Raw genomic sequence first — 19,528 nt, 5'->3', positions numbered from 1 at the left:
GCTAAATACAAAGTCCCAGAACACAATATATGTTTTCTTTTCTACACAAAATGATCAAACTAATTTACAGTGGCAGTAAAATAATTTTAACACTGTATTTCAGAAAGAAAATATATCAAGCCTTTATACATTTGCATGACTTTTGCTCTAGTTTCTGTATATGCTAAACCAAAATCTTAAAACATATAGCATGAAATGCCATGATTAACAAGTACCACTGTGGGTTTTTTTGTTTTCCTGGGGATACAAAGCATAAAAATAGGTCAGCTTTTGGGTCAGCTGCAATGGGGGGTTAAATGGGAATAGAATGAATCAAAATGCTTTTGCTCAGCCAACTACATAATCAAAGGATAAAGATTCCACTGAACAATTTAGTATCCAACTTCTCTATCTAACCTTTTTGTCATAAATCAAAATATTTCATTTTATAGTTTAAAGTTAGTCTTAGCATTAGGAATAAAGAGAAAGGAAGAGAACAGCACAAATAGCCATGAGATATACATACTAGTAAGGTCACACATCCAGAGACACCTGTGACACCACAGTAATCACAACAGTCAAGCTCTGGTGGATTATAAAATCACTGGGATGACACAGGTATCTGTGGATTCAGTTTGTTTGCACCATGCTTTTTGGACCTGGTTGTTATATGCAAAATACTCTTTATGATTATTGAGAAGAATATGTCCCCTTGCTGATCTGTATTTTGATATCTTGGAAAGCTCAGTTTATTGAAGATTTGCTATTACTGAATGAGATCTTTATAGGGTTTTAGGCTTACATTGCAGATTTGGGATAGAGCTGCTATTGCTGAACAGTGGGATACAGAAACAATGAATTGACATTAGTACATAGGTCCACATGGTTGCCATTAGATACTTGAAAACCTGCTTTAAAGTGACTCATTCACTAGCTTTATTGTTTTCAGGGTTAAATTCTAAAAGTGGCCAATTTTTTCCAGAGCTTGAACACTTGCAACTCTCATGAATTTACCACTAAACATCAGTTATTGAAGTTGATGGAAGATGAATGTAAAGGTTTGGACTCAAAGTCTGTGTTACTCTTATGGAAATTTTAAGAAATGAATGTGAAGTTGTGTGATTTTAGGCATATTTGAGGTTTTATATCACAGCTTTTCCTATGCTTTCACTGTAGAATTGTATATTGCTTTTGATGGATCCTTTTTTTAACAGATGTATATTCTTTCTTGTAATAAGGTTTTCTATTTGCTGATATTTTGGAAGAAGAGATTAGCATAAGTATTTCTAGCTGTAGAAATAGTTCTTATTTGCTCCACAGTGAGCAAATCAATGTTCTACTCTTTATCATGACCTTCAGAGAATATTCTCTTTTTGCCACTGTATAAATCTGTAGTCATTTCACCTACTGTGTGTGCAGCCCTACTCCAAAAAGGCTACACTAGAACAAGAAGTTACACATATGGTGACGATGATGACTGTAGGCTTGGAAGAATTTCATGTAAGAGAGGTGGGCCAGAGTAGAAAAAGAGATTGCAGAGGAAGGGGTTTTTTTATGTCATAAATGGCATGGTGAAAAGTAATACAGAACAGCTGATGACCATGATTTTTGTCATAAGAAGTGAAGAGATCAAACAGAGATTAAAAAGACCAAATGAAATACTCTTTTGTCTAATGCATAATTAAATTAGTGAACTCATTGCCATGGGATATTGTGAAGGCCAAAACTCTAAGAAACCCATAAAAAAGTCCAGTAGACTCTTGAAATGAAGAACCATGGGGTTAAACATAGTGACATACCTACTGCCTCCTGCTAAGGAAATCCCCCAGCCAGAAGTTGTAAGACAAGGAAAAGGTTCCAAAATCATTATCACTCTGTCTACTTCCTGCTTGTGGATATTTTTTCATAAGTCCCTGTCTGGTTATTTTGAAAGGAGGAATCCTGGATTACATGGCTATTCATTCTGATGCATAGCAAGTTTTACCTTCTTATTTTGTCAAAGTTAGAACTTTTTTTGATAGAAAAATATAAGACTTTTCTATCAAGATAGGGGATAGCACTACCACAGGTAGACAAGGTAACTCCCTAGAGCCTCAATATACTACTACAATAGAGATCAGTGAAGAATTCCTGTAATATTTGCTTTTTCCCTTCCCATCTGTTATGTTTTTTAACCTATCTCTGACCAGTACTTATAGAGCCAATAGATTACTACATGATAAGAATGGATGTCCCTCACAGCAAATATGACCTAGCAATCAGTGGCCACTAGATCTGAATAAACATTAGACACAGACACACACACGTTTCTGTTGAACCATGTAAGTCACTATCCCAAGTGATGGGACGTGAGTTGGGAGTCTCACATCCTGATGGTGATGGGAGTTGAAACCAAAATATTCACTCAAGCTTTAGAGTTTTCCTTGCATAACGTATAGCCTAGACATCTTTCATCCAAAATTCCCATTTATGTTCAGGCTGCTCCTATAAAAACCTAAACTTTAAAGTTTGTCAAAAAACATTAGTTCTGCTGTGTTTCTCATACAACATAGTCTATCTCATTGAACTCACGCTTGCAAGATAAGCAGATCAGAGTGCTGGACCATTACTGGCCATACTGCTCACACACTCTGTTGCCCACCATCACCCTCAGGCAATGCACAGGTTCAGGATGTCTTTCAGGAGCTGTACCTGCCATACGACAAGTGCACACCATGTTTTGGAAGGAAGAAGATTCAGGCACATGGACATGACATCACATTGCTTTTAGAGACTAAGAAAGGTCTATTAAACATAACTGTTCAGGCACAGCCTCTGTCTGTTATAGAGAGGTATTGTTCCAAGTGCCAATTACTTGAAAAATATTTATGTCTCTCAATTGTACATTGACACCATACAGATAGCCTTGGGAATATTCCTTGTTTTGCGTGGGCTGAATATCATAGATGATTGAGATGGTATCTCCCCACTTTGACATCTGTTAGTCTCTCGTACTCCTAATTGGCTTCTTTTCTACTGGCAGAGTCTGCTGGCTGCTTAAGTCATTGGCATGAGGGAAAGACAGCCATGTGGAACATTTCTGGGCAGTGCAAGCATATGGTGTGGTGCAAGCTGCAGAATACAGTACTGGTGTTCTTCTTAATGTTGGTCTTTTAGTCGGATGTGGCTGTTTAATGCTGATGTGTACATTTCTTGGAGAACAGCAATGAAACCTTTTCCAAAAACTGCCGGCCCCACACCTAGCTCAAGCCGCTGTGAAGGAAAGTACTTTTGGCTTCGAAATTTTTTGGGTTAAGCATGAGTGTTCTTTCATTTTAAAAAGTAACCTAGGGTAGATCCAAACTGTCCCTGGCTGCAAAAGAACAACCATTTTCAGGCACACCTTGATGATTTCTGAGATAGAAGTCTTCCTGTGGGGTTTTCTTTTTGCTCAAGGTCAGATAACTTTCACAGTGCTCACACCATCTGAAAGATTTACTATCAGTTATAAAAATAGCTGTGAAATATAGGTTTATTCTTGATGTCTGGAAGTGGGCTTGGTGTTGTAACTGGTCTATAAATAATAAAAGTAAATATCCATGCATGAATACTTTGAGGCATAATGCATGTACTAAACACACAGTATATGTACCATCAAGTATTTCAGAAATATCTAATATGTTCTGAAATATATATTCTGCTTTTTTCCTTCACCCCATAAACTGAGCAAATGTCTCTGGAGCCATGTGTCTGCACTCAGAGTTTAGTCATGTGCTAGCAAATCATGTGCATGAGAAAACACAAAGGCTTCCATTGCATAAGCCACCTGCTCCATGGATCTATAGCCACAGACACCAGCATTTGTGTCTGGTTTACCATTACCTTTTTGTTCCCTTTCTTTTCTCCTGTGCAGATTTGTGAGGAACTAACACAGGCTCCGCCAGATTATTTAACATGTCAGCCAGGAAAGTTGAGCCAGAACGGAAACGGAAGAGGGAACAAACCACGCTGAGTGAAAGGTTAGCCAAGCTTAGTTTTCCCATGGATTAAAGAAGAAGCAGTCAAGCTAACCAAAGTTGTCAATGCAGCTCATGGTGACTGGGATGAACCTTCAAATGACAACTGGTTTCTCTTTTTCCTTTCATCACGAGAGTTTAGAGAAATGCTAAATACACATTAAAATTTCGGGAGTGAAGACATTTGGAAGACTTGCTTATCTTGGAAGGTTTTCGATGTCATTTTGGTTAGAAAATTAAACAGCAATAAAATCACTTTAATGCAGAAATATTCTTATTATTTTTTTTTTTTTTTCCTGTGGTGATCTCAAGTTCACAATGGTTATTCCCTTGTGGTGTAAATCTGTAATATATATATATATTACCTTGGGTTTGGCTGACAAAAATGCTTCAATAAATATTTCATCCCATTCCTGCACTGTTTGTCTTGGGTTTGAGCATTGAGTTCATTGTCCATATTGGATGACCAGCCTTATGCTTAATTCATCTACAGGAAAAAAATATTCAGTGCAGGACTTAAGCAGAGAAGGCTTTCTTTGTGGAGTAGCAACACATTTCTGCAAATGTTTGCACGAAGGTCCCTTTTAAACCAAAATAGAACTGATATCTGATGGCATCTCACTACATATTCATGTAGATCTCAGGGTTTTATATGTAGAGTCATGTTCCGTGAGGGGACCATCATAGTTTGGGGCCTTTGGCCTCGTACTCAAGAGTGCTGATTGTGCTTAGTGCCCATTCCTGATAAATAAAATGGCTATATTCTCAATCTGAAAAGGGCCACCCCTTTGTTCTCCTGATAGCCTGATCACCCTGAAGGAGGACCTCATAACTGTTCATAGAAGATGCACTGCATAAAGCTTTAATTGTAGTTTCTTTGAAGAACCAATTTCAGCCAAATTCTCCAGCACTTCTTCAGGCAACTCATTGTGTTTGACTCTCATGACATTTGAGAAGTTGAAACTCCTATTCAGTCCAAGCAAGTCAGTTCCACTTTACCTCATGAAGCTTGATGGCTTCTCTCCATCTTCCTGGAACATAAGGAACTGTACCTTGTGCTGTACAATGCTTTGTTTCTGAAAGCTTTTCTGAACAGCCATTGCAACACAAGAAGTATCTGATAACACAGGATCTGAAAATAAACCTGAATACAGTTTTAATTCAAATTATCCGGTAATCACAGCAGCTGATAGTTGCTAGTTATGAGCCATAGCTCCAATGAAGACTAAGCTCTGAGGGAAGTGTGGATGCTTTTCTAGGTTAGTGCAGATGCTGCTGCAGTTATGTTGCAGTTCCAGTGATGTTCTCCCTTTTTCTTTTTTTTCATGAACTGCATGTCTTCCCACAAAAAGGTGTGTGGAACCACTGACAACGCAGCAGAGGTATTGAAAAAAAAAATCATAAATTATGGAAGAGTAAACATAAACCAGTAATATTTCCCAGTTTTCTTCAACCTTGCTCCCCAAAATCTCCAAATGTTTTGCAGACATGGTTTCAGCGTGACCATATCACCAAGGTCATCATCTGACGGAAGGGGAATAAACAGCTGAGCAAGTATGCCTTCTCTGAAATGCAAAGAACCTGTAACACAAAGAAATGAGAGCTATAAATGTTTAACGCCTTTGAAGATAAGCCCCTTCATAGACAATATGACTAATATCATCAAGGCCAGTTAAGTACATAAGCATGTGTTTGAATTTCAGCTCTGAAGAGCTGTAATAGCCCTGATTCTCAAGGTACTATAGCATCTAAGCCCTTTTGGAGGCAAGGTAGCTCAGCTTCTGGGAACCTGCTGTTGTCTGGAATATGACAAAGCCCAATGCCTCAAGATAACCACAGTCTCAGGTATCTTCTCCTCTTACAGCTGGACCAAGCTGTTTACTAGCTAGGACAGTAGATGACAGTCTCATTTGCAGTAGGCAACACCATATGTGAACCATGGCCAAATGACACTACAGCTTTTGTAAAGGCCCCAGAATTAGTCACACAGTTGTCTGCAGCTAGCAACAGCAAGTGCAAGATCATAATTGTGCATGACAGTCTTGCCCCACAGACTATTTTGGTCATTTGGCCTAAACACACCAACAGAAAACTCAGAGTATATGTAAAAGGAGAGGCAAAGGAAGACAAGTTTCTTTACATATTGCCCTAGTGCATTACTAAGTCTCCCATGCCTCCTCTTCCCCTTCTGAGAGCCAGCTCATGGAGACCTGTTACAACTAAGGAAATCTTCTGGAGCAACTCAAAATAAAATACACAGAAAACCCCAGAAGTCCACAGTGTTATTTCAGAGACTGGAAATAATCTTCGTGTAATGGCACTGGTATAGGAATAAAATGTTCTGTGTATATTTTATGTTGCTGTATATTTTGAGAGAGATTTGAGGTCACCCTCAAAGGGGGAATTTCTCTTATGAGTTAGGCCTGAATTATTTTACTGAAAATTAATAAATAAGAAATGAAAGGGGAGCTTGTTTCTCAAAAATCCAAGTTGTATTTGTTTAGATTTTTTTATTATTTTGTTTATTGCTCTTTTGGTATTTTATGTTCTCAGACCACTACAAGGATTTAAACAGAATTTCTAGTTTGGGTTCAATAAGTTTTTAAAGAAGAGTTTTAGCAACCACAGTGCCAATTCAAACTTACTTCCTACTAAAGAGCAAACCCAAGGAATGCTTAACTTTTCTGGTTTAAATTCTTCATTAAAAAGCAAAAGTTTAAATTGGCAGGAAAACTGCTGTTTAAGCTGCTAGTACACCAACATCAGAGAAAGCTGAGTTTTAGCCCTTGGTACTCTGCCAGGTGCTGTACTGAAATATAACCAAGATAAAGACTGAAATAAAGAAAAAAAAAAGATGGAGTGAGATAAGTTTTATTTAGCCTTCATTGCCCTAATGGATTTAATGTAAATAAATATAAGCTGTGTAGTACCTCTTGAGGCCATAACCAATAGACTTTCAAAATCTGTTGATTTGCACAGGCAGCAGGTCTGAAAAACAGTGACATGTAACTGCAAAGCCCAGTCCTTTTCAGTCAAATGATTGGCATATGTTTCTGAAGAAATAGCCCTTATAACTTATTTAAAGCTCTGCTTATGATTAATAGGCCTTTTTGCTCATAAGTGAAATAATTATGTAAAGTATTGCACCACTTAGCTCTCTTAAAAGTTATAGCATCAAGGTCCTGATGTTGTAGTTTGGCATTTCAGCTGTAAGAACTGAGTTTTTGCATTTAATATCTCAGCCACTCTGGATCCTATCCACCTAAAACTTGGCAGACGTATTTGTCTGCCCAGATGATTTTTTTAATAGTTTAAGATTAGTTAGGCCTTTTCTAGCTGTAGAATAGCCAAGAATTAATTTGGAGCTAGTTATAGAGTGTGGGGGTTTTTAACTGCCTGTAATTATAAAATTATTCTGTTAAAAAAAAGAAAGGACAATCTGCTACTTGTCACCAATTTTTGTAGGCTGCTGCACTTTAGATTTTGAAGCAAAAAATGGTACTTTAAAACACCCCAAAGACAAACCATGAAAATGAAATCCTAGCTCTTGGGGCAAGTGAATTCTCCAGCAGACTTTACCAGCTACACTTTATCTAGGCAACCAGAGTGGCTGAAAGAAAACACTTAACAGAAGTTCAGAAGTGATGTTCTACTCTTGTACCACAATGTGGTGCTTTTTGCTGTGCCTACATAGGTTACATCTCCGGGAAGAAGTCACTCCCAAACTGGTGCGCCAATGAGCTGCTATCAAACATCAAAATTTCTCCTGAGTCACTGCACATTCTCATCATCAGTCTTTTAAATAAAGACCCCATTTGATCCTCATTTGATTCTGGGGACCAAGTATGTTGGCTTCATGTTCCAGAACTAGACTTCAGATCAGAGCCTGGGAATCAAGAACTAAAAGTTTTGCTTTGGGTCTCAGGATGTCCATACAAAAAATTGTCTCTAACATCAGCTGTTCCTGTGCCTGAATAGTCAGAATGAGCCAACCTGAAATATTTTAGATGATCACCAATCCCTAGAGTGCGATAGCTTGCCAGCAGAATTAAAACAAACAAATAAAAGTCTTCTGTTATATTATTCAGCGGGTAAGGCATGCAGATTTAGAACATGGGCATTTTTGGAAGATCAGATTAAGGAGAGGATCCTAATTCGACTGAAGCCTATAACTGTATTTTATAGTCAGAGATGTGCGCATCACTGATTCTTTGATTCACTGTCCGAACTAAGAATTTAGAGAAAATGTATTACTTTTATGCAAAACTGAAGCAGTGTAAGTTTCAATGGCTTTTGCAGGTTTTTAAACATAATCAATCTAAACCATCAAATATTTAGTTTTATTTAGAGAATTTTTCAAGTTTGCTTTATTAAACAAAAGTATATTGAAGTTTGAAATGTCATTGCAAAATGAACAAATCATAACACTCTAGTTAGAACACATCTAAGCAAACGTGGTTTTTTTTCCCCTCCAATGAAACAGTAAAACTCCAACACGATTTCACAAGTTCTTTTCATTAATTCATATCTACATTATTTTATGATTTTAAAAATATTAAAAAGTAAACCAGAATTTACTCCTGCTGTCAAGGTTTTCCAGGCTTTTCCATGGATTTCACGGTTAGGCACTAGCACAGAGCACCATTTAGAGTCCATTATACTTCTAATTCATTGCTCCAAGTATACAACATACTCTCACCTTTTTTCTTACTGTCTAAAAATATATGCCCATTTTCTCATTCTTTCTTCTACTGTATTTTACTCTGAGGTGCTTAAGTTAAAAACGTTTGACTGGAAGAAAATAGGTTGAACGAGCTGCCCATCAGTACATCATCAAAGCTTCTTAATAAAAGATCTTTTTTCTTATTAGTTAAAAAAATGTATCTTTATCATCAGGAAGAGGTAGCCCTCTAGGCTGTCAGCATGGTGTAGCCATGTTGCTGTTGCAGCTTTCCATATGAACAGAATTAAAGCCAGTGCTGAAGCCTTACACACAAGACAACATTACTACAATAATATCAGTGTCATGGTCACTTTCCATTTGCATGACATCTAAGTAATGTATTTAGCAACACTGCTGCAGACTTCAGTGTTGGAGTCCCTCTTACTTTCCTATCTTGGATTTAAAAGCCTTCTATTAGGAAAAGAAGATCTCAACTGGAATGAGATTATAATGCAATCATCCAGTTCAGAACATTATGCCATGATTTTAGTAGCATGTTAGAAACTCCCTCTGCTCCTGGGCTTAATGAAATTTGAACTTATTATATGGTTCAGCACAGTTTTTGGAAGACAACCAATAAGTATGGGAGGTTTGCACTTGAGACCAGGGTCTTGTTTGCCAGGATTTGACTCTCTTGAGGAAAGCTAGCGGCAGGGCCAGATCTTTTCTTTTCATTGGATATAAAACAACTATGCTCAGAGCAGTATTTACTGGTGATGGCAGACTGTGATAGCGCTATATCTTTCCAGCAATACTTTAACTAGAGAATATCCAGTAATGACTGCAGCTATATACCCACTCAGCAGTGCTTTACCACTATATAATACAGTATTCAAGGAGGGGCACTTGACTGCAGCACTGCATTTAAACGTTGAAATCCACCTATTGAGTAGAAATAGCATACTATACCTTTCTAGGTGTTACTTTATTGAATTTATAATACAAACATATCCTGGAATGAAAAAAGAAAAAATGTGTACCTGCACACAACTGCTTGTTCTGTTTTTCAGGCTAACAGCTTAGCTGTAACATTTGTACATTAGCTAAATAACATCTCAAGGGGAGCTAGAGATAGAACCTTGATGTCTCCTGATTGTACGTGTGTGAGTTTGTGCTCTCAGAGGATGGTCCTTAAAAAACTCCCTGCTGGAAGCTATTGTGCATATTGTAAAAGGACCGTTGCTAAGTGCCAATTGAGCTAGTACTGTATACTTGCCATTTTAAAAGAAGATTTCATACCACTTGATTATGTTAAATAGAAATGTTTGAAATTTAAACTGAATTACATCAAAATGGCACAGTAGTTATACATCTAAAGAGCTGCCACTACTCTCTCTCATAACTAATGTAAATCCCTTCTAGTAGACGGTTTTATGTGAAACTGTGACAGAGTATAGTACAGCAAAGTTTAGAGAGCCTTGATATAAAGAAGTCAGAAATAAATATTACTGTAAAATCAGGCCTGTGTTTGTATTAACAAGCAAGAAATCCTTTACAGTAAAGTCCTTACCAAAAGACCAGATATTATTTTTAAGGTTAGAACTTCATCTTTAGCCGTTAGGTTGCTCTGAAGGCTGGAGATGGTGAATTTCGGGGTAAATGATGACTATTGAGGGAAACTGGGTGAAGAAAGAAGCGTGTTACATTTCTGTGATGATAGTTCTGGAGCTATATTGTAGTGATGATGCAGCAGTCCAAGCTACAGTAACTCACTCCCCTAATCAGTTACCCATGACATCTTGTTTTGTAGCAGGATCCTTCTTATTCAAGCTGCCACTATAGCATATTGAAGTACTCGCACAACTTCCTACACAAACACCAAATGTCACTTGAAAACTCAAAGGGGTCTTCTGAGGCACTAATTCTGTCTTGGATGCAGTGAAGGATACCTGGCACAGGTATCAGACCCATCCCAGGATCAAACCAATGCCCAGGATCTTCTTTTCTGGTTTTCGTTTGTTTGTTTGTTTGTTTGTTTAATAGAAGCAATCTTACCATATCAGGAACAAATCCAAATATGCAGAGTCCACTTTTTATAGTTTTACTCTTGTTTTTTGTTATTTTACCCAGTATTCAAGAAATCATTATTATCTCTGATATTCTCTGGGTCATTCATAAGCAGTTTTTTAGATTTCTTCTTTTCTGTAGCTTACATCAGTTCATTTCTATTTCCTGTTCAACTGACAACATTGCTGATTTAATAAGTAAGCAAACTTTTCTTTCATTACGAGGTCAGGTCCTTCTCCTACAAAGCTTTTTATTCTCCAGTTTTTGAACCATTCTGTTATGAATGCCTGATAACTAGCTGCTTATTGTTTGATTTTATTTTGAACTGAACAAGAAAAAAAAACACCTTCTTGCAGTTTTCATTATCATCTTACTACGAGTTAAAAAAAGAGTGATCATTGTAGCTATATTTGTGTGCAGGAATAATCAGATGCAATATATGTACTAGCTGTGCTAAAAAAGCGCAGTTGTGCAATATGACTGCAAAAAAGGATCCTCAAGGGATAGAGCTATATACCCCAAAACTTATGTTCATAACTAAGATAGTTTGCAAAGTACTAAGTCTTAACTTCCACTACAACCTTTTTTGCAGTTACATAACCATTTACAATGTAAATGCCATATCTATTATAGTAAAGAAGCACATAGTGTACAAGTACAGACTGATGAATCATCTTATAAGTGAATGAGAGAGTGCTGGAAACCAAGGAGTGTGTAGTACATGTGATGTACCTTCTATTACAACATTCATTTGTTCTCTGAAATATTTTTAAATGTGTAGATTTAAAATAATAAAGAAAATCTCTTTTTTTACATTTTGCTTTGAATTTTTATGCTGAATTTTATTGAAACATACTTTTTAAAATCAGTCATTTTAGTATCCATTTTTATCAAATTATAATCTTTTACCACTTAATAATAGAGGAGCAGAAGCTTTTTAAGCGCATAACAACTGTGACAATTTGATGGAATTCAGTTTGAGCAATAATTTTATCAAATAATATATTTCTTTTTAAAAATACCATTTATTAAAACATTATCCACAATTTAGGCAGAATGGTAAAGCAAATGTCATTTTTAAACACACGACCCACCTTTTCTGAAAGCACAGCACAATCACAACATGTTATAGGAAGTGTTGGCATGCTTTAGAACACAGGATGACTCTATCAATAGATTATTAAGCCAACAGACAAAAGCCCAGCATTTCTGAGCTAAATGCAACTTATTCATTTCTCCCTGTGCATTTCCATTGATTTTAATGGGTTTTCATGGGTTTAACTCAAGATGGGTTATGATTCTCAGCTCCTGGTGCATGAAGACACACTTGTCTGACATAGACTAAAGCATCTTTGACAGTAGAATCACAGAACCATAGAATAGTTAGGGTTGGAAAGGACCTTAAGATCACCTAGTTCCAACCTCCCTGCCATGGGCAGGGATGTCTCATACTAGACCATGTCGCCCAAGGCTCTGTCCAACCTGGACTTGAACACTGCCAAGGATGGAGCATTTACCACTTCTTTGGGCAACCTGTTTCAGTGCCTCTCCACCCTTACAGTAAAAAATTTCTTCCTTATATCAAACCTGAACTTCCTCTGTCTGAACCCTTTACCCCTTGTCCTATCACTACAGTCCCCGATGGCGAGTCCCTCTCTGGCATCCTTGTAGGCCCCCTTCAGACACTGGAAGGCTGCTATGAGGTCTCCACGCAGCCTTCTCTTCTCCAGGCTGAACAGCCCCAACTTTCTCAGCCTGTCTCCATACGGGAGGTGCTCCAGTCCCCTGATCATCCTGATGGCCCTCCTCTGGAGTTGTTCCAGCAGTTCCATGTCCTTCTTTTCTTGAGAACACCAGAACTGTACACAGTAGTCCAAGTGGGCATCATCAATTCTGGTGCTCCAGGGAAAGCGGAGTCCTGGGGATGGGATCTGTCAAGCACCGGCACGAAAGCAACCTCAGCATGGATGCTTTTAGGAGAACTCAGGACAAATAATCAGAGGCATTCCTTTGGCAATCACAGATCTTCAGGTGAAGGATGGAAATAAAGTTCCTTAAATTGAAGCTGCTCTGCTGGAATAAGATCCAGACAGAAGATGGAAAACATAGTGAAATTGAATAAACTATCAAGTATAATAAGTAGCAGGTACTGACAACACAGGTAAAGGTCTACATACATCATTTCAGAAATGGAAACTGTTACTCTCAGTGAGACAGCCAGAAATATCTCTTCTCATACTTCAGCTCACTCAAAAAATTCCTAAGTTTCTTCCAAGACACCTGGACTGTCTTGGTTAACCATCAAGTTTATAACATTTCTTCCTTTGCAGCTATATTTTATCCATATACAACATTTTAAATTTCGTCTATGGTTTAAGGAGTTTACCTGAGAGGAAGATAAGCTGCATCCTCCATCTGCAGAAGTCTAGAAAACTCAGCAATTCAGACTGTAGACTTAGCTAAGCAGACAAACATCTACATCTCCTGATGGTCTTGCTAGCTTTTAGAGAGATTGTATAGATTGAATAGAACTGGCCTGGAGTGGTGACATGACAGAATTTGATTTCATTTAGTCAGTAAAAGAAGAGATTATTATGCATCAAAGTAAAACACTGTCAAAACAAAAAGCCTGAACATGCTCCAGCTATTCTACTTCATAGACTGCAAGCAAGGGTATGTAAAGGAGAAGCAGGTGTAGTGCCTCCAGAATCCCCTGGGCAGGTGTCAGAGATGAAGCACTGATAACCTATGGTTTCCTTCACCTGCTCTACATGTGAAAACACCTGAAACAAAAGGGAAGTTTTGAGTCACATTAAACATTTCTTTTTCCTTTCCCATTTTGGTGTGAGGAGAGTTATGAATGGTTATTTTGATTTAAGGTTGTTAAATATTTTTCATTAAAAAATCAGTTTTCATAAAGAGTTTTAGAAAGAAACTATTGTTCTGACAATTTTTCTGTTTTCTCCCATCACACACAACCAGCACATAAATAGAATCATAGAATCATGGAATAGTTGGGGTTGGAAAGGACCTTAAGATCATCAAGTTCCAACCCCCGTGCCATGGGCAGGGACACCCCACACCAAACTGTGTCACCTAGGGCTCTGTCCAACCTGGCATTGAATAACACCAGGGAAAAAATAAAAAAAAGTTAAAAAATCAGTATTTTCATTAATAAATCTGACTCTTCACGTCTGGAAAAAAAAAAAATCAGTTATGAAAAAGAGCTCCAGTCTTGAAATACAGTCCCATGAGATGCAGAGAGCTGAGTTAACATCTATGCATTGCCCGAAAACAAAGCTCCTGCCTCTTTCCAACAACTGCAAAGTTCTTGTCTTTACAAAATTCTGCTGGCTATGAAGCCTGCCAGACTCCATCATAAACAACTTTAATTCCTTAAAATGGCAGAAGCAAAGCAGTTAGATCAGCTGGGTGAGTTTCTGATGTGCTAATGAGAAGGGGAAAAAAAAAGTCTAATGCATTATCAGAGCTGCTGCAAAGGAGGGACAACTGTCTTGCTGGGGGATATGGAGGGGGAAGAAGGAAAAGTAGGAAAAGAGGTGAGAGAGAAGGCTGGCCACAGCTCTCTTTCTTTCAGCAGCAGCAGCAAAGTAGCAGGTGTTGCCATCAGCCTTTGGTTTTAGAGACCTCAACACTACTTTGTCTCTATTTTTAAGCTGTTTATTAATAGAAGAACTCATAAAAGGCCACTTTCATTTCTTTAGGGACTACTGTAGACACAAGAAGTCTTCCACTTCAGATGAAAGTCAGTCCTCCAAACCAACAAACTTGCTGAGTATCTGCTTGGGTTAGTATATCTGCCACTGGAACGCGTCAATTTCTTGCTAGGCTGACAGTACACCTTTTTATATATATGTGCTGACTTGTCAGAAAGCACGGGAAAATAATCTTTTTATACATTTTGTATATTACCATCAAGCTGTTGTGTAGTTTACTTAATTTTAAATGAAGGGACACACACAAGTATGAAATAATTCACATTTTTAACTATCCTTATCTGTAAGCCTTAGGGTAGGCTTTCAGGAGATAAATTTCTTCTTCCAATAAAAACATCCATTAAGATAAAATTTATGTTTAGCTTGGTTTCCTAGTTTCTTTTGCAAAGTTGTTATTAACCTTTTGTGATCAATGCCTTACCAGGCCAGAATGGATATTTCTGCATGTAATAGAAACATAAACATTATAATTGTTGAAGAATTCCAGCTTTTCTAAGATTGGAAATGAATTCCTATGATTTTTTTTATCTCTAAAAGATGTGTTCCATGATGGTGTTATCACTTTTCCATATACCTCTCTTGAAGCATTTTCCTACAAGACTTTTGTTGTGGATGTCCTTAATATTTCACAAGTGTTCTATAAAATACTGCTGTCTCCTTAGAATTTACCATGTTCTTTTCCTGCCTGTAACTGCAGACAGAATATAATTCTTTTAGTGGTCTATATGAATATTCATAAGTGACAAGTACTCTGAGTTCTAAAATATTGGATCAGGAGGTTTTGCGATTATTGGATCAGGGCTCCTCTCAATTGTACCCTGGGATTACAATGTCTTTATTTCAGTGCAATAACAGAGGAAGAACACAAGATTACAATAGATTTTAACAAAAAGGAGATAACTTTGCATTATTTTTCATTTTTCTTTCAGTTTCCGTCACGAGGATGGAGTCATGCTGTGACATTCTTCTCTGGGTATTGGAACATGAGAATGATATACTTGACTTTGAATGTCTCTAGTTTTGTAACATATAATAGTTGAGTTTTACTTCTTTCACCCCAATATTTTGCATTTTGATAGGCAAGTGCCACTTCACAGCTAAGGCCTTTCTGCTGACCTTTAACACAGTGGGTAGCTTTAGCAGTGCAATTATCAGGACGGGTTGTGGTGTCCTGAAGGAAGTCAGCATGTGCACGTGTATAAACTAAGATATCAAGGATGTAAAAGGCAAAAGAGCGCATACCAAGCAAGGGAAGTCATTTGATCATGAAACCCCGTCAAGCCAAAGTCAGAGTGACGGTTATGTCAGAAATTCTTGCTTAGCTTCCTTCATACGTTTGAGTGAAAACATAAGAGAGTACAGATTAATGTGACCCCATTTTACTTTCCTTAAACTGCTATATTTTCTAACTCAGAAAGTTCTGACTAACATAAAGGAACCTGATCTACCCACTGTATATACACTTATATACTATGTATACTGTTTATAAATTCCATCCCTGTTTTCCAGTTTCACCACTGTCACTGATCATTACACAATTCTAAGGTCATTTCCAAACATGGGCGCACAAATATATGTATCAGGGTGTTCTTCCTTAATATATGGAACTACCTTGTATGAGAAAGAAACCCAGGATTTGGCCTTCAATAATAAGAAGACACCAATAAAACAAGTCTCAGTGGGCTATTACTATAACATGTTCAGCACAGAACAATCAATGTACACTACTGTAATTAGAAGACAGCCCACACATGGTAAACAGACATAAATGTTCCACCTACTGTAGCTTTTGCTATAGCACTTGTGGTTACCACTATTGATGCTAAGGAACTTCTCTCAAATTTTGCTTGAACTGAAAATGTTTTCATGACAGAAGAATTTATGCTATGTGTTACTTTTGTCTTTACAAATATAATTAAAGAAAATTTGAGGTGTTTTCTTTTAATGAGGAGCACCCTTTAGAAACACACTTGGTACACCCTCTTTGCTCTTGCTTTCCTTACCTTCACTGTTTCCTTCACCTGGTGGCTGTTGTCACACAGTTTGCCTTTCCAAGCTCCAGCCCCCCTCCATCTTCTTCCTATTCTCCCTCCAAACAAAATAAAACAAAACAAAGCTCTGTTCATTATTTTTTCTTCCCAAGACAAGTTCATGTTTTTTTAACATACTACAGGAGGACAGCATATGCTGAATTTGCTGCTTAAATATTATTTTTCATCTTTTCTGTGTTTATTTTTCCAAATGTGCTAAGAGACCTCCCAGTGAGATCCTTTCTTCCCACTCCACAGTCTTCCCCTTAGGAATCTGAATGTTGCTAATATCTCTTGGGTAAAATCCAGCCACTGTGTCCGCAACAAGTCAAGCTGAATTTACTCCATGCCCTGCAGCTGTTCCATTGTCTCTTTATTACAGCACAAGTTTCTGTTTGTTTTATTTATTTATCATTTCTAAGTACCAGGCTTTCTGGCAAAATGTTGCCAGCTGGAAGTTACATGGAAAATGTTTAGCACAGCTTTAACATATGCTCCAGTGTATGTGTACATGCATTTCATTCTTGGTAAATCAGCATTTAGGGAGTATGGGGAAATAGGCTGTGAAATGTGATCAGCTTGTCCTGAGCTACTGTGCTATTTAATATAATCTCTAGCAAATTCAGATAGCATAAACTCATCCAAGTCCTTAGTGTATGCATTTGCTCCTCTCTGAAGTATCAATAGCAAAACAGTCTCTTAGGCAACTATGTGAATGAAAAATTAAGAAAAATAAATATAAAAATAATGAATAGGTATTTCTGATGAATAAACATTGTCCCTGACTGTGCTAAATCACATTTCTAATCTCTTTATTTTCAGCATTTATTAGCACTTACTTCTCTCAGTTAAATAAGAATGAAGTGCTATAAATAATATTTATGCCTCTAGGAGCTTATGTAGAGGGTCTTCTGTAGCTTTTTCCTCATTCAGAATTAACTAGTCAACTTCTCTATTGACTGGACATAAAATACAGAAATAAGGAAGAAAACTATTGCTATCTGCATAAAATTATCTTCTTTTTTTTTTTTTTTAAGGGATGGGGAGATACCACACCATTTCACAGATCCCCTTATCATCACTTGGTGCAACAAGAATTCCAATTCCAATGTCTGCTGCTGTGTTACTATGTCAATCCAACACAGATCTCTCCCAGCAAATTGGCCAAGCACATTAAAAGTAGGTCTTTCTGTCTTCCTGGGCAAATCATCCTTCACTTTTATGGTGAATTCCCACCTATGAATCATACAAACACATGCTTTGGTATTGACCTCAACTTCAGCACCTTTACAGGCAACTCTACATTTCATGCATCTGTCAAGAAGACTTGAAACAAACAGAAATAACGTAAGTATAAACTTCTGGTGAATACCAAGTTCCTTTCACTATGAATTTTCATGGGATTCTTCATGAGTTTTCTGTACTGTTATCTAAAATACACTGATGTTAGATAATAAGGCCCAGTTAGAATTGAACTTGGCTAGGGATGTTAAGGATAATAGGAAGGGATTCTATAGGTACGTAGCGAATAAAAGACAGACTAGGGACAACATAGGCCCCCTCCGGAAGATATCAGGAGAACTGGCTACCCAGGATTTGGAGAAGGCTGAGGTTCTTAATGACTTCTTTGCCTCAGTCTTCATTGGCAAAGTCTCTGACTGCACCACCCAAGTCTTGGAAGGCGAACGCAGGGACTGTGAGAATGAAGACCCAAGGCCCACTGTAGGAGAGGATCTGGTTCGAGACCATCTTAAAAACCTAAACGTACACAAATCCCTGGGACCTGACAAAATCCATCCGCGGGTCCTGAAGGAGCTGGCGAATGAAGTTGCTAAGCCACTGGCCATCATATTTGAAAAATCATGGCAGTCAGGTGAAGTTCCCAATGACTGGAAAAAGGGAAATATAACCCCCATTTTCAAGAAGGGGAAAATGGATGACCCGGGGAATTACAGACCAGTCAGTCTTACCTCTGTGTCTGGCACAATCTTGGAGTAGATTCTCCTGGAAGGCATGCTAAGGCACATGAAAAACAAGGAGGTGGTTGGTGACAGCCAGCGTGGCTTCACTAAGGGGAAATCCTGCCTGACCAATTTGGTGGCCTTCTATGATAGGGCTACGGAACTGATGGGCAGGGGCAGAGCAGTTGACATCATCTACCTGGACTTGTGCAAAGCATTCGACACTGTCCCACATAACATCCTTGTCTCTAAATTGGAGAGACATCAATTTGATGGGTGGACCACTCGGTGGATAAAGAACTGACTGGATGACCGCACACAAAGAGTTGTGGTCAATGGCTGGATGTCCAGCTGGAGACCAGTAACGAGTGGTGTCCCTCAGGGATGGGTGTTGGGACTGATCTTGTTCGTTGTCTTTGTCAGTGACATGGAGAGTGGGATTGAGTGTGCCCTCAGCAAGTTTGCCGATGACACCAAGCTGTGTGGTTCGGTTGATACGCCGGAGGGAAGGGATGCCATCCAGAGGGACCTTGACACGCTTGTGAGGTGGGCTGATGCCAACCTTATGAAGTTTAACCATGCCAAGTGCAAGGTCCTACACCTGGGTGGGAGCAATCCCAGGCACAGCTACAGGTTGGGCAGAGAAGAGATTCAGAGCAGCCCTGCAGAGAAGGACTTGGGGGTGTTGGTCGATGAGAAAATGAACATGAGCTGGCTTCAGTGTGCGCTCGCAGTCCAGAAAGCAACTGTATCCTGGGCTGCATCAAGAGGAGCGTGACCAGCAGGTCGAAGGAGGTGATCCTGCCCCTCTGCTCTGCTCTCGTGAGACCTCACTTGGAGTATTGTGTGCAGTTCTGGTGTCCTCAACATAAAAAGGACATGGAACTGTTGGAACAAGTCCAGAGGAGGGCCATGAGGATGATCAGGGGACTGGAGCACCTCCCGTATGAAGATAGGCTGAGAAATTTGGGTCTGTTCAGCCTGGAGAAAGGAAGGCTGCCTGGAGACCTCATAGCAGCCTTCCAGTATCTGAAGGGGGCCTACAAGGATGCTGGGGATGGACTATTCATCAGGGACTGTAGTGACAAGACAAGGG

This window comes from Psittacula echo, assembly GCF_963264785.1.
Source record: "Psittacula echo genome assembly, chromosome: 1".
Taxonomy (NCBI): Eukaryota; Metazoa; Chordata; class Aves; order Psittaciformes; family Psittacidae; genus Psittacula; species Psittacula echo.
Note: the sequence above shows the minus strand (reverse complement) of the source record.